Source organism: Gopherus evgoodei, chromosome 12 (assembly GCF_007399415.2).
Source record: "Gopherus evgoodei ecotype Sinaloan lineage chromosome 12, rGopEvg1_v1.p, whole genome shotgun sequence".
Lineage (NCBI taxonomy): Eukaryota > Metazoa > Chordata > Testudines > Testudinidae > Gopherus > Gopherus evgoodei.
The window spans coordinates 1,845,063-1,856,015 of record NC_044333.1 but is presented as its reverse complement, the minus strand read 5'-3'; the positions used below and the strand labels follow the sequence as shown (position 1 = coordinate 1,856,015).

The window sequence follows — 10,953 nt, the reverse complement described above, 5'->3', positions numbered from 1 at the left end:
TACAACCCATTTCTTGAGCCTTTCTCCTCTGCTGCTCCCTGATACAGGTGGGAGATCCATTCAACACTGCTGTGCTGTTACTGACCCATCTAGAGACTGAACATTCAGGTACCTCAGGCGGGTACAGCTAGTTTTAGAGGTGGGCAAAAGGGCAGTTGCCCGCAGTACTAACTTCCAGGGGGCACAAAACTGGTTGTTTTTTTTTGACTCCCCTCCAGCTGACTGGCTGTGTGTGTGTCCGTGTACATGCTTACGTGCTCGCTTGGTTTCTCGGGAGTAGGTGGGGCCAAAAATATTGGAGATGTTTTCTGGCCTGGCTGGCAAAACAGCTAGGGCCACTCTTAACCATGGGCCCAGGGGTGGAAAACATGAATTGCAGGCCCATCATTGTGGATGACACATGAGTGCCATACCATGTGAGTGTGTCTGTGTGATGGCCCCGCTCTGCACAATGAACCGCGGACATGTTACAAACAATTAGACAGAGAGAATGTTTGTCGAGTCTGTATTTTGCTGAGAAACCAAAGATCCCAGTCCCACTGCATCAGTACTGGGATGACTCACTGCAAACCATGGAGAGCTGCATGGGTTGCTCTTCTAGCCAGGATCTAGGAGTTCTAGCCAATCACTTTTGTTTGCTGGCTCGAGTAGGAAATGTGTGCAGGCTCATGGTCAAGTTTCTTCTATGGCCGTTGGGGCATGTGGTGAGAGGATTCCCATTTCAGCCATCCTAAACTGGGAGGAGTTGACACTATACTGGGAGGAGTGGTAGATATGCTAGAGGGTAGGGACAGCATAGAGTGGTACTTAGACAAATTAGAGGATTGGCCCAAAAGAAATCTGATGAGGTTCAACAAGGACAAGTGCAGAGTCCTGCACTTAGGACGGAAGAATCCCATGCACTGCTACAGGCTGGGGACCGAATGGCTAGGAAGCAGTTCTGCAGCAAGGACCTAGGGGTTACAGTGGACGAGAAGCTGGATATGAGTCATAAGAACGGCTGTATCAGGTCAGACCAAAGGTCCATCCAGCCCAGCATCCTGTCTGCTGACAGCGACCAATGCCAGGTGCCCAGAGGGAGTAGACCTAACATGTAATGATCAAGTGATCTCTCTCCTGCCATCCATCTCCATCCTCTGACATAGTCTAGGGACACCATTCCTTACCCATCCTGGCTAACAGCCGTTAATGGACTTAACCACCATGAATTTATCCAGTTCCCTTTTAAACGCTGTTATAGTCCAGCCTTCACAACCTCCTCAGGTAAGGAGTTCCATGGGTTGAGTGTGCGCTGCGTGAAGAACTTCCTTGTATTTGTTTTAAACCTGCTGCCCATTAATTTCATTTGGTGACACCTAGTTCTTGTATTATGGGAATAAGTAAATAACTTTTCCTTATCCACTTTCTCCACATCACTCATCATTTTATATACCTCTATCTTATCCCCCCTTAGTCTCCTCTTTTCCAAGCGGAAGAGTCCTAGCCTCTTTAATCTCTCCTCATATAAGACCCGTTCCAAACCCCTAATCATTTTAGTTGTCCTTCTCTGAACCTTTTCTAGTGCCAGTATATCTTTTTTTGATATGAGACCAAATCTGTATGCAGTATTCAAGATGTGGGCGTACCATGGATTTATATAAGGGCAATAAGATATTCTCCTTCTTATTCTCTATCCCCTTTTTAATGATTCCTAACATCGTGTTTGCTTTTTTGACTGCCTCTGCACACTGCGTGGACATCTTTAGAGAACTATCCACGATGACTCCAAGATCTTTTTCCTGATTAGTTGTAGCTAAATTAGCCCCCATCATATTGTATGTATAGTTGGGGTTATTTTTTCCAATGTGCATTACATTACATTTATCCACATTTCATTTGCCATTTTGTTGCCCAATCACTTAGTTTTGTGAGATCTTTTTGAAGTTCTTCAGTCTGCTTTGGTCTTAACTATCTTGAGCAGTTTAGTACCATCTGCAAACTTTGCCACCTTACTGTTTACCCCTTTCTCCAGATCATTTATGAATAAATTGAATAGGATTGATCCTAGGACTGACCCTTGGGGAACACCACTAGTTACCCCTCTCCATTCTGAGAATTTACCTTTTATTCCTACCCTTTGTTCCCTGTCTTGTAACCAGTTCTCAGTCCATGAAAGGACCTTCCCTTTTATCCCATGACAACTTATAATTTACTTAAGAGCCTTTGGGGAGGGACCTTGTCAAAGGCTTTCTGGAAATCTAAGTACACTATGTCCACTGGATCCCCCCTGTCCACATGTTTGTTTGACCCCTTCAAAGAACTCTAATAGATTAGTAAGACACGATTTCCCTTTGCAGAAACCATGTTGACGGTTGCTCAACAGTTTGTTTTCCTGTGTGTCTGACAATTTTATTCTTAACTATTGTTTCAGCTAATTTGCCCAGTACCGACATTAGACTTACCGGTCTGTAATTGCCGGGATCACCTCTAGAGCCCTTTTTAAATATTGGTGTTACATTCACTATCTTCCAGTTGTTGGATACAGAAGCTGATTTAACGGACAGGTTACAAACCTTAGTTAAAAGTTCTGCAACTTCACATTTGAGTTCTTTCAGAACTCGAGTGAATGCCATCCAGTCCTGGTGACTTGTTAATGTTGAGTTTATCAATTAATTCCAAAACCTCCTCTAGTGACACTTCAATCTGTTACATTTCCTCAGATTTGTCACCTACAAAAGCTGGCTCAGGTTTGGGAATCTCCCTAACATCCTCAGCCATGAAGACTGAAGCAAAGAATCCATTTAGTTACTCTGCAATGACTTTATCATCTGTAACTGCTGCTTTTGTCTCTTGATCATCGAGGGGCCTCACTGGTTGTTTAGCAGGCTTCCTGCTTCTGATGTACTTAAAAAACATTTAGTTATTACCTTTGGAGTTTTTGGCTAGCTGTTCTTCAAACTCCTCTTTGGTTTTTCTTATTACATTCTTTCACTTAATTTGGCAGTGTTTATGCTCCTTTCTATTTACCTCACTAGGATTTGACTTCCACTTTTTAAAAAACGTCTTTATCTCTCTCTGCTTCTTTTACATGGTTATTAAGCCATGGTGGCTCTTTTTTAGTTCTTTTACCGTGTTTCTTAATTTGGGGTATACATTGAAGTTGGGCCTCTATTATGGTGTCTTTAAAAAGCGCCCATGCAGCTCGCCGGGATTTCACTTTAGTCACTGTACCTTTTAATTGCTGTTTAACTAATCCCTTCATTTTTGCATAGATCCCCTTTTTTGATATTAAAGACCACAGTGATGGGCTGTTGAGATGTTCTTCCCACCACAGGGATATTGAATGCTATTGTATTATGGTCACTATTTCCAAGTGGTCCTGTTATAGTTCCCTCCTGGACCAGCTCCTGCGCTCCACTCAGGACTAAATCTAGAGTTGCCTCTCCCCTTATGGGTTCCCGTACCAGCTGCTCCAAGAAGCAGTCATTTAAAGTATTGTGAAATTTTTTCTCTGCATTTCATCCCGAGGTGACATGTTCCCAGGTAATATGGGGTGTAGACAGGCCAGACTCACCCGTGCGGCGCCTCCTTCTGGTGACTTCAGGGAATTAGCTCAAATTCCAGCCCAGAGTGCCCTCTGTAGGTCAGTGATCCACCTGTCTGCTACTGGCCCCCGTGTCCCTCCCTGGACCCCGGTGACACTTTAACTGGGTCTCCCCCCTCCCAGGGGAACCCTCACCCCACTATCCTCTCTTTGCCTCAGTCGTGGCTACTGCCAGTCTCTGCTTAGCCCCATGCCTTGGGGCAGACTGCACTGTATCAGCCAATCATCACAGGCAACAAGGGGTTTGGACTGGCTGCCTTTACCCACCCTACAGCTGCCCCTCTGCAAGCCCAGTACCTCGGAGGCCTAGAACCAGCTCTGCAGCCTGGGGAGTTGCTGGCCTAGGGCTTCCCAGCTCCTAAGGCCTTTCCCCAGCCCTGCCTTCCTCTAGATCCCCCCGGGTGAGTTCCCAAACAGCCAGGCCTGTCTCCCTCCCCAGTCAGAGAGAGACTGCTTGCCCTTGGCTTCCCTGGCCTTCTTATTAGGCCCTGTGGCTCAGTGTGGGGCGTGGCCCCAGCTGCAGCCACTTCCCCAATCAGCCCAGCCTAAAGGCTGCTTTCTCCAGCCCCAGAGCCCCTTCCCAGGGCTGTTTTTAACCCCTTCAGGGCAGGAGGAGAGGTCTACTCTGCTACACGGGGATAATTGAAATCCCCCATTATTATTGAGTTCTTAATTTTGATAGCCTCTTTAATCTCCCTCAGCATTTCGGCGTCACTATCACTGTCCTGGTCAGGTGGTCGATAATAGAGTCCTAATGTTATATTCTTATTAGAGCATGAAATTTCTATCCATAGAGATTCTATAGAACATGTGGATTCACTTAAAATGTAGAATCAAATGAAGTAAAAATCTTCTTTCACATATAGTGCCACCCCTCTCTCCCCCCGCATGACCTGTTCTGTCCTTCCGATATATTTTGTACCCCGGAATGATTGTGTCCCACTGATTGTCCTCAGTCCACCAGGTTTCTATGATGCCTGTTATATCAATATCCTCCTTTATCACAAGGCACTCTAGTTCACCCATCTTATTATTTAGACTTCTAGCATTTGTGTACAAGCACTTTAAAAACTTGTCCCTGTTTATTTATTTGTCTGCCCTCTTCTGATGTGTCCAATTCTTTATGTGAATGTTCTCATCTGATCTGGCCCTTACATTATCCTCTTCCACCCTCTGCTCCTGACTATAACTCAGAGAATCTCGATCAATAGATCAACAGGAAAGTCTCTGTCCGATCCACATGCTCCTCTGCAGCAGTCAGCTTTTCCCCCATCTCCTAGTTTAAAAACTGCTCTGCAACATTTTTAATGTTTAGTGCCAGTAGTCTGGCTCCACTTTGGTTTAGGTGGAGCCCATCTCTCCTGTATAGGCTCTCCCCATCCCAAAAGTTTCCCCAGTTCCTAATGAATGTAAACCTGTCCTCTCTATACCATCGTCTCATCCATGCATTGAGACTCTGCAGTTCTGCCTGTCTAACTGGCTCTGTGTGTGGAACTGGGAGCATCTCAGAGAATGCTACAATGGAAGTCCTGGACTTCAATCTTTTAATTAGCAGCCTAAAATTGGCCTCCAGGACCTCTCTTCTATCCTTCTCTACGTCATTGGTACCTACATGTACCACGACCATCGCCTCCGTCCCAGCACTACACATAAGTCTATCCAGATGCCTCGAGAGATCCGCAACCTTCGCACCAGGCAGGCAAGCCACCATCCAGTACTCCCGGTCATCACAGCTCCAGCTATCTGTTTGTAATGATCCAATCTCCCATTACTAACACCTGCCTTTTCCTAGTGACTAGAGTTCTCTCCCCCGGAGAGGTAACCTCAGTGCAAGAAGATACCCTAACACCATCTGGAAGGAGGGTCTCAACTATGGGAAGGTTTCCCTCTGCTCCCATTGACTGCTCTGCTTCCCTGGGCCTTTCATCCTCCACAACAGTGCAGGGGCTGTCTGACCGGAGATGGGACAATTCTACAGTGTCCCGGAAAGCCTCACCAACGTACCTCTCTGCCTCCCTTAGCTCCTCCAGTTCCACCACCCTGGTCTCCAAAGCCCGTACGTGGTCTCTGAGGGCCAGGAGCTCCTTGCACCAACTGCACACATACGCCACCCGCCCATAGGGCAAGTAATCGTACAAGCTGCACTCAGAGCAATAAACTGGATAGCCTCCACTCTGCTGCTGGGCTTCTGCCTGCATGGTCTCCTAGTTAATGAAAGGGTTGTTTAAAGCAAGAAGTTCTGAATGTAGTTTAGGTTATAGTTTTAAGAAAAACAGCAAGGGACCCTTGCTCCCTTGCAAAACTCCCTGCTAGCAGCCCCTGGCCACTTGCACACTGCTTTATAAAGCCCTGGCCTGCTTGATAGCCTCGCCTACTGACTAAGGCTCAGCTAATTACCAGAAGCTTCTAGCTTTCAGACTTTCCTTTGAAGCTCACAGCTTCCAACTGCCAGCCACAACACACGGTCCTTCAAACAACCACACAAACAGATGGACAAACACAAGCTCAGCCCACAGCGAGTGACTCCTAAACACACACTAGAGTGTCATTTACCCCAAGGGTGCTGTATTTGTTCCTCCTTCACCTGGAGAATTCCCTTACAAAACTCCCTGTTAGCAGCCCCTGTTCACAAACAGGGTGCTTGGGTCACCACTCCCTGGGAGGCGCCTCCTTTCTACCATGGAAGAGTCTGTTCTATGACTTTCCTCCAACCCCATAATTCTAAGGGTGTTGGACAAGGCCAGTCATCTTCACAGTACCTTCCTGGTCAAGACCTGCTTCAACTCAATGTCCAGCCATCGATCAAGCTCTCGATCATTCCTCATTTCCTGTCTCAGGGTATGTCTACACTATGAAATTAGGTCAATTTTATAGAAGTCGATTTTTAGAAATTTATTTTATACAGTCGATTGCGCATGCCCACACTAAGCGCATTAAGTTGGTGGAGTGTGTCCTCACAACCATGGCTAGCAATGACTTACGGAGCGGTGCACTGTGGGTAGCTATTCCACAGTTCACGCAGTTTCCGCCATCCATTGGAATTCTGGGTTAAGCCCCCAATGCCTGATGGGGCAAAAACATTGTAGCATGTGGTTTTGGGTATGTCATCAGTTGCCTCTCCCTCCATGAAAGCAACAGCAGACAATTGTTTCGCTCCTTTTTTCCTGGGTTGCCCGTGCAGATGCCATACCACTGCAAGCATGGAGCCCGCTCAGCTCACCATCACTGCTGCTGATGTGGGCAGGTCTACTGTGGGGGCTGCTGTGATCCAAGTAGCCAATGTAATCATTGACGTTCTATTATCAAGGGTAGTGACTCTGGGAAATGTGCAAGCCTTTTTAGATTTTAGGTGCATCATATTCCTGTCCTTTATCGCTGGTGAAGAAGTCTTGTAGCTGTACATTCCAGTATGGTCGGCGCTGTAACACCCCATAGGACTTCTGTGGTTGACACGTGAAAATGCTCCAGGGATCTTGCTCTTTTGCCTTGGCCGAGGTACCTTGCCCTATCTAGACCTCCAAGAATTCAACACAGAAGCTCCTGCAGCAGCTGGCACTGCTATGCAGCAGCAGGTCCTTGCCTTCGCAGCAGACAATGCAGCAGGACTGCTAACTATCGTCATCCACCGCTTCCACTGCAACTCTGCTCTTCTGCTCCCCAGCGATGAGCTTGGGGGATCGTTCTGGTCCTCGGCGCTGCTGGCAGCAGATGGTGCAGTAGGACTGATAACTATCCTCGTTGGGCAAGTAGCTTGGCAGGGTCTTCTGGGAACATCTTCCCAGCCTGGCTTCTAGCAATCTCCAGGGCATGGTGTACAGCTCCATCACTTCCCCTGCAACTCTGCTCTCCTGCGATGAGCTTCGGGGATCTGTTCATGAAGCCTGAATAGTAGCAAGGAGCAGTTCAACTATAGGCTGAGCAAGTGCAGCATGGTGGCAGAATGTGCCTTTGGACGTTTAAAAGCTGGCTGGTGCTGCTGGTCATACCTCAGTGCAACCAACTTTCCCACTGTTATTGCTGCTTGCTGTGTGCTCCACATCTGGGAGAGTACAGGGGAGATGTTTATGGCGGGGTGGGAGGGTGAGGCAAATCTCCCGACCTCCGATTTTGAGCAACCACACACCAGGGCGATTAGAAGAGCACAGCTAGGCACGCTGCACATCAGAGAGGCTTTGAAAACCTGTTTCATGCCTGGCCAGGCTTCGGTGTGACAGTTGTATGTTTCTCCTTGATGCAAACCCACCCCCTTTGATTTTAATTCCCTGTAAGCCAACCACCCTTCCCCACTTTGAAATAAAGTAACTATTTGTTTTGAAATGATGCATTCTTTCTTTATTAATTGAAGAAAATGAGAAAATGGACAAGGTAGCCCAGGTGGGGTGGGGTGAGGAGGAGGAGGAGGGAAGAAGGCCACATTACTTATTGTAGTCACACTAAAAATCAAACTGAGTGACAGCCTTCTGTTGCTTGGGCCATCGTCTGGAGTGGAGTGGATGGGTGCCCGGAGCCTTTTCCCCCACAGCCCCTGCATTCTTGGGTGTCTGGGTGAGGAGGCTGTGGAACATGAGGAGGAGGGTAGGCAGTTATATAGTGGATGCAGTGGGGGTCTGTGCTCCTGTTGGCTTTCTTGCAGCTCCAACAGATGCTTCATCATCTCCATTTGCTCCCCCATTAGCCTGAGCATCGTGTCCTGCCTCCACTCTTCACACTCACTTAATTCTTTCCTGGCCTCTGCCACTGAATGCCTCCCTGCATTAAGCTGTGCAGGAGGACTGCGTGAGCTCAGAAATCTGTCATCGTGGGTTTTTTTCGCCTTCTAATCTGTGATAACCTCAGGGATGGAGATGATGGGGGAGCGTAGAAACATTCTATGCTCTGTGATTCTGGGGGGACTGCATGGTCACCTGTGCTGCTGAGTTCACCACACTGACCAAACAGGAAATGAAATTCAAAAGTTCCTGGGGTTTTTCCTGTGTACCTGGCTAGTGCATCAGAGTTCAAAGTGCTCTCCAGAGTGGTCACAATGGAGCACTCTGGGATAGCTCCCGGAGGCTAATACTGTGGATTTGCATCTGCACTATCCCAAACTTGACCCAGCAAAGTTGATTTTAGCGGTACTCCCCTCACCGGCGAGGACTACAGAAATCAATTTTAAGAGTCCCTTAGCTCAACAGAATGGGGTTGGTTGTGTGGACACATTCATTTTTAAATCGACCTAACCCCATAGTGTAGACCAAGCCTCAGAATGCCGATCACGTGCTTCACCCCACCATGGCAGTTCTACACCTCAGCATATGGATCCTGGATGGTTCTCAGGAATAAAGCCTTCCTACTCTACAGGTGTGCACTAGGTGTTGTTAAACATTAGAAAAACATCAGCCCACATTACTTACCTGCAGAAATGGAAGAGATTTGTCCATAGGTGCAATCATTACCTCAGGCTGGAATTAGTTCCCCTTTTCATCATCCCAAATTGCCTGCTGGATCTGAAGACATCCAAGTTATCCATCAGTTCAGTCAAGGTACAGCTGGCTGTCATACCAGCCTTTCATCCTCCTGTTGAGAGATTCTCCATTTTTGTTCACCCAGTATCATTCAGGTTTATTAATGGTGTGGGCTCTCTCCCCCTCTCCCTCCACATTAGACACTTCACCTCTATCTTGGGACTTTAACCTGGTTCTCAACCATCTAGACTTCCATGAACGAATCATGCAAGTTATGCCATTATAAGGTGTCAGTGGAAAAGTTATGAATTGTCTAAGTATGATGATCATGGTTATATGTATCATTTTTGTATTAAGTTATTCAAATATACCACACGTATTTATATCAAACTTGTGCTGTGTTTCTGGGTTACACCCCCTAGAAAGATTGCCATCAGCTCTATCCAGCCTGCTTACTGGCCCTTCAAGGGCAATCAGCTATACAATGAACCCATTGAGAAAAGGCAGGGGGTACACCCATGAGTCAGCAGAACATGTAAGGACATACCTGTGGATAGGGGACTCCAACTGCTTTTCCATGCCCATGTGTTGTAAGCTTGTGTTTGGGTGTACAGGGAGGTGTACAAGGATGTACAGACCACATGGCAAAGGATATAAAAGGCAGCAGCATGTTATCCATTTTTCTTCAATCTTGCTTTTTATCTCTGGAGCAACTTCTCGACAAACAAACTTTGAACAAGGAACTGACAGACCCATCCAAGCTTTGGATGTGTTCCAGAGGGACTCTACAAACCAGCAAACTCATTAATACAGCTAAGAACCTGATACATGGACTCTGAACTCTTATGTATGCATCTGATTGCTTTGACTATTTAACAACTCTCTTGTTCTTTTCTAATAAACCTTTAGTTTCAGATACTAGAGGACTGGCTGGCAGCATGGTTAGCTGGCAGCCTTCAACTACCTGAAGGGGGCTTTCAAAGAGGATGGAACTTGGCTGTTCTGAGTGGTAGCAGATGACAGAACAAGGAGCAATGGTCTCAAGTTGCAGCGGGGAAGGTCTAGCTTGGATATTAGGAAACACTATTTCACTAGGAGGGTGGTGAAGCACTGGAATGGGTTAGCTAGACAGGTGGTAGAATCTCCATCCTTAGAGATTTTTAAGGCCCGGCTTGACAAAGCCCTGGCTGGGATGATTTAGTTGGTGTTGGTCCTGCTTTCAGCAGGTGGTTGGACTAGATACCTCCTGAGGTCTCTTCCAACCCTAATCTTCTATGATTCTAACAGAGGAGACTGGCCTAGGTTTAAGGGACAAACCTGTATATTAAGGACTTGCAATATCCAGTGAGATGAGAAAAACTGCTTAATCTAGATGTTGCCCAGTGTAATAGGGTTGAGAATTTACACTGTGTGCTTACATTTTTCCTTCTGGTAACTAACTCAGTCTTTTTGCCTATCACTTAAAATCTATCTTTTCTAGTCAATAAATTTGTTTTGCTGTTTATCTTTACCAGTGAGTTTGCCTGAAGCACGTGGTAAATCTGCTCAGGTTTGCAAAGGCTGATGTATATCCACTTTCCATTGATGAAGTGGAGAACCAATTAGTAAATTTGCATTGCTCATCTTGAACAATGCAAGACAGCATATTCTTGAGGTACAGTGTTGGGGGGGTTTGGCTGGTGCTTTTCTCTGTGTGATTCATGCGTGGCTCTGGGAGGATTCATGCAATCAATCTGTGTCAGGAGCTCCATATTCTGTTGTGCTGAGTGATCACAGTGCCTGGAGGGCTTTGCTGCTTGTCACTAGCAAAGCATTGTAAGAGAGACAGCCCAGGCTGGAGAGTTTTAGTTGGACCCATTCAAAGAATGTGTATTTGCATTCATAATGGCGGTTGGCGGATAAATGTTATTAATTTAGTTGTTTAGT

General features: G+C 46.5%; 1 protein-coding gene across 2 annotated transcripts in view; it reads right to left on the bottom strand.

Moving 5' to 3' along the window:
- Nucleotides 1-10,953, bottom strand: part of PDPR (pyruvate dehydrogenase phosphatase regulatory subunit) — a 113,195-nt gene that overhangs the window by 25,745 nt on the left and 76,497 nt on the right. Inside the window, exon 19 of one of the 2 annotated variants that reach the window (XR_004002758.1) lies at nt 8,568-9,139. The exons of the other annotated variant lie outside the window; for it this stretch is intronic. The gene's annotated coding sequence lies outside the window, so the exon portion shown is untranslated. Of the gene's footprint in view, nt 1-8,567; nt 9,140-10,953 lie in introns of those variants that run through there. 2 annotated transcript variants of the gene reach the window in all.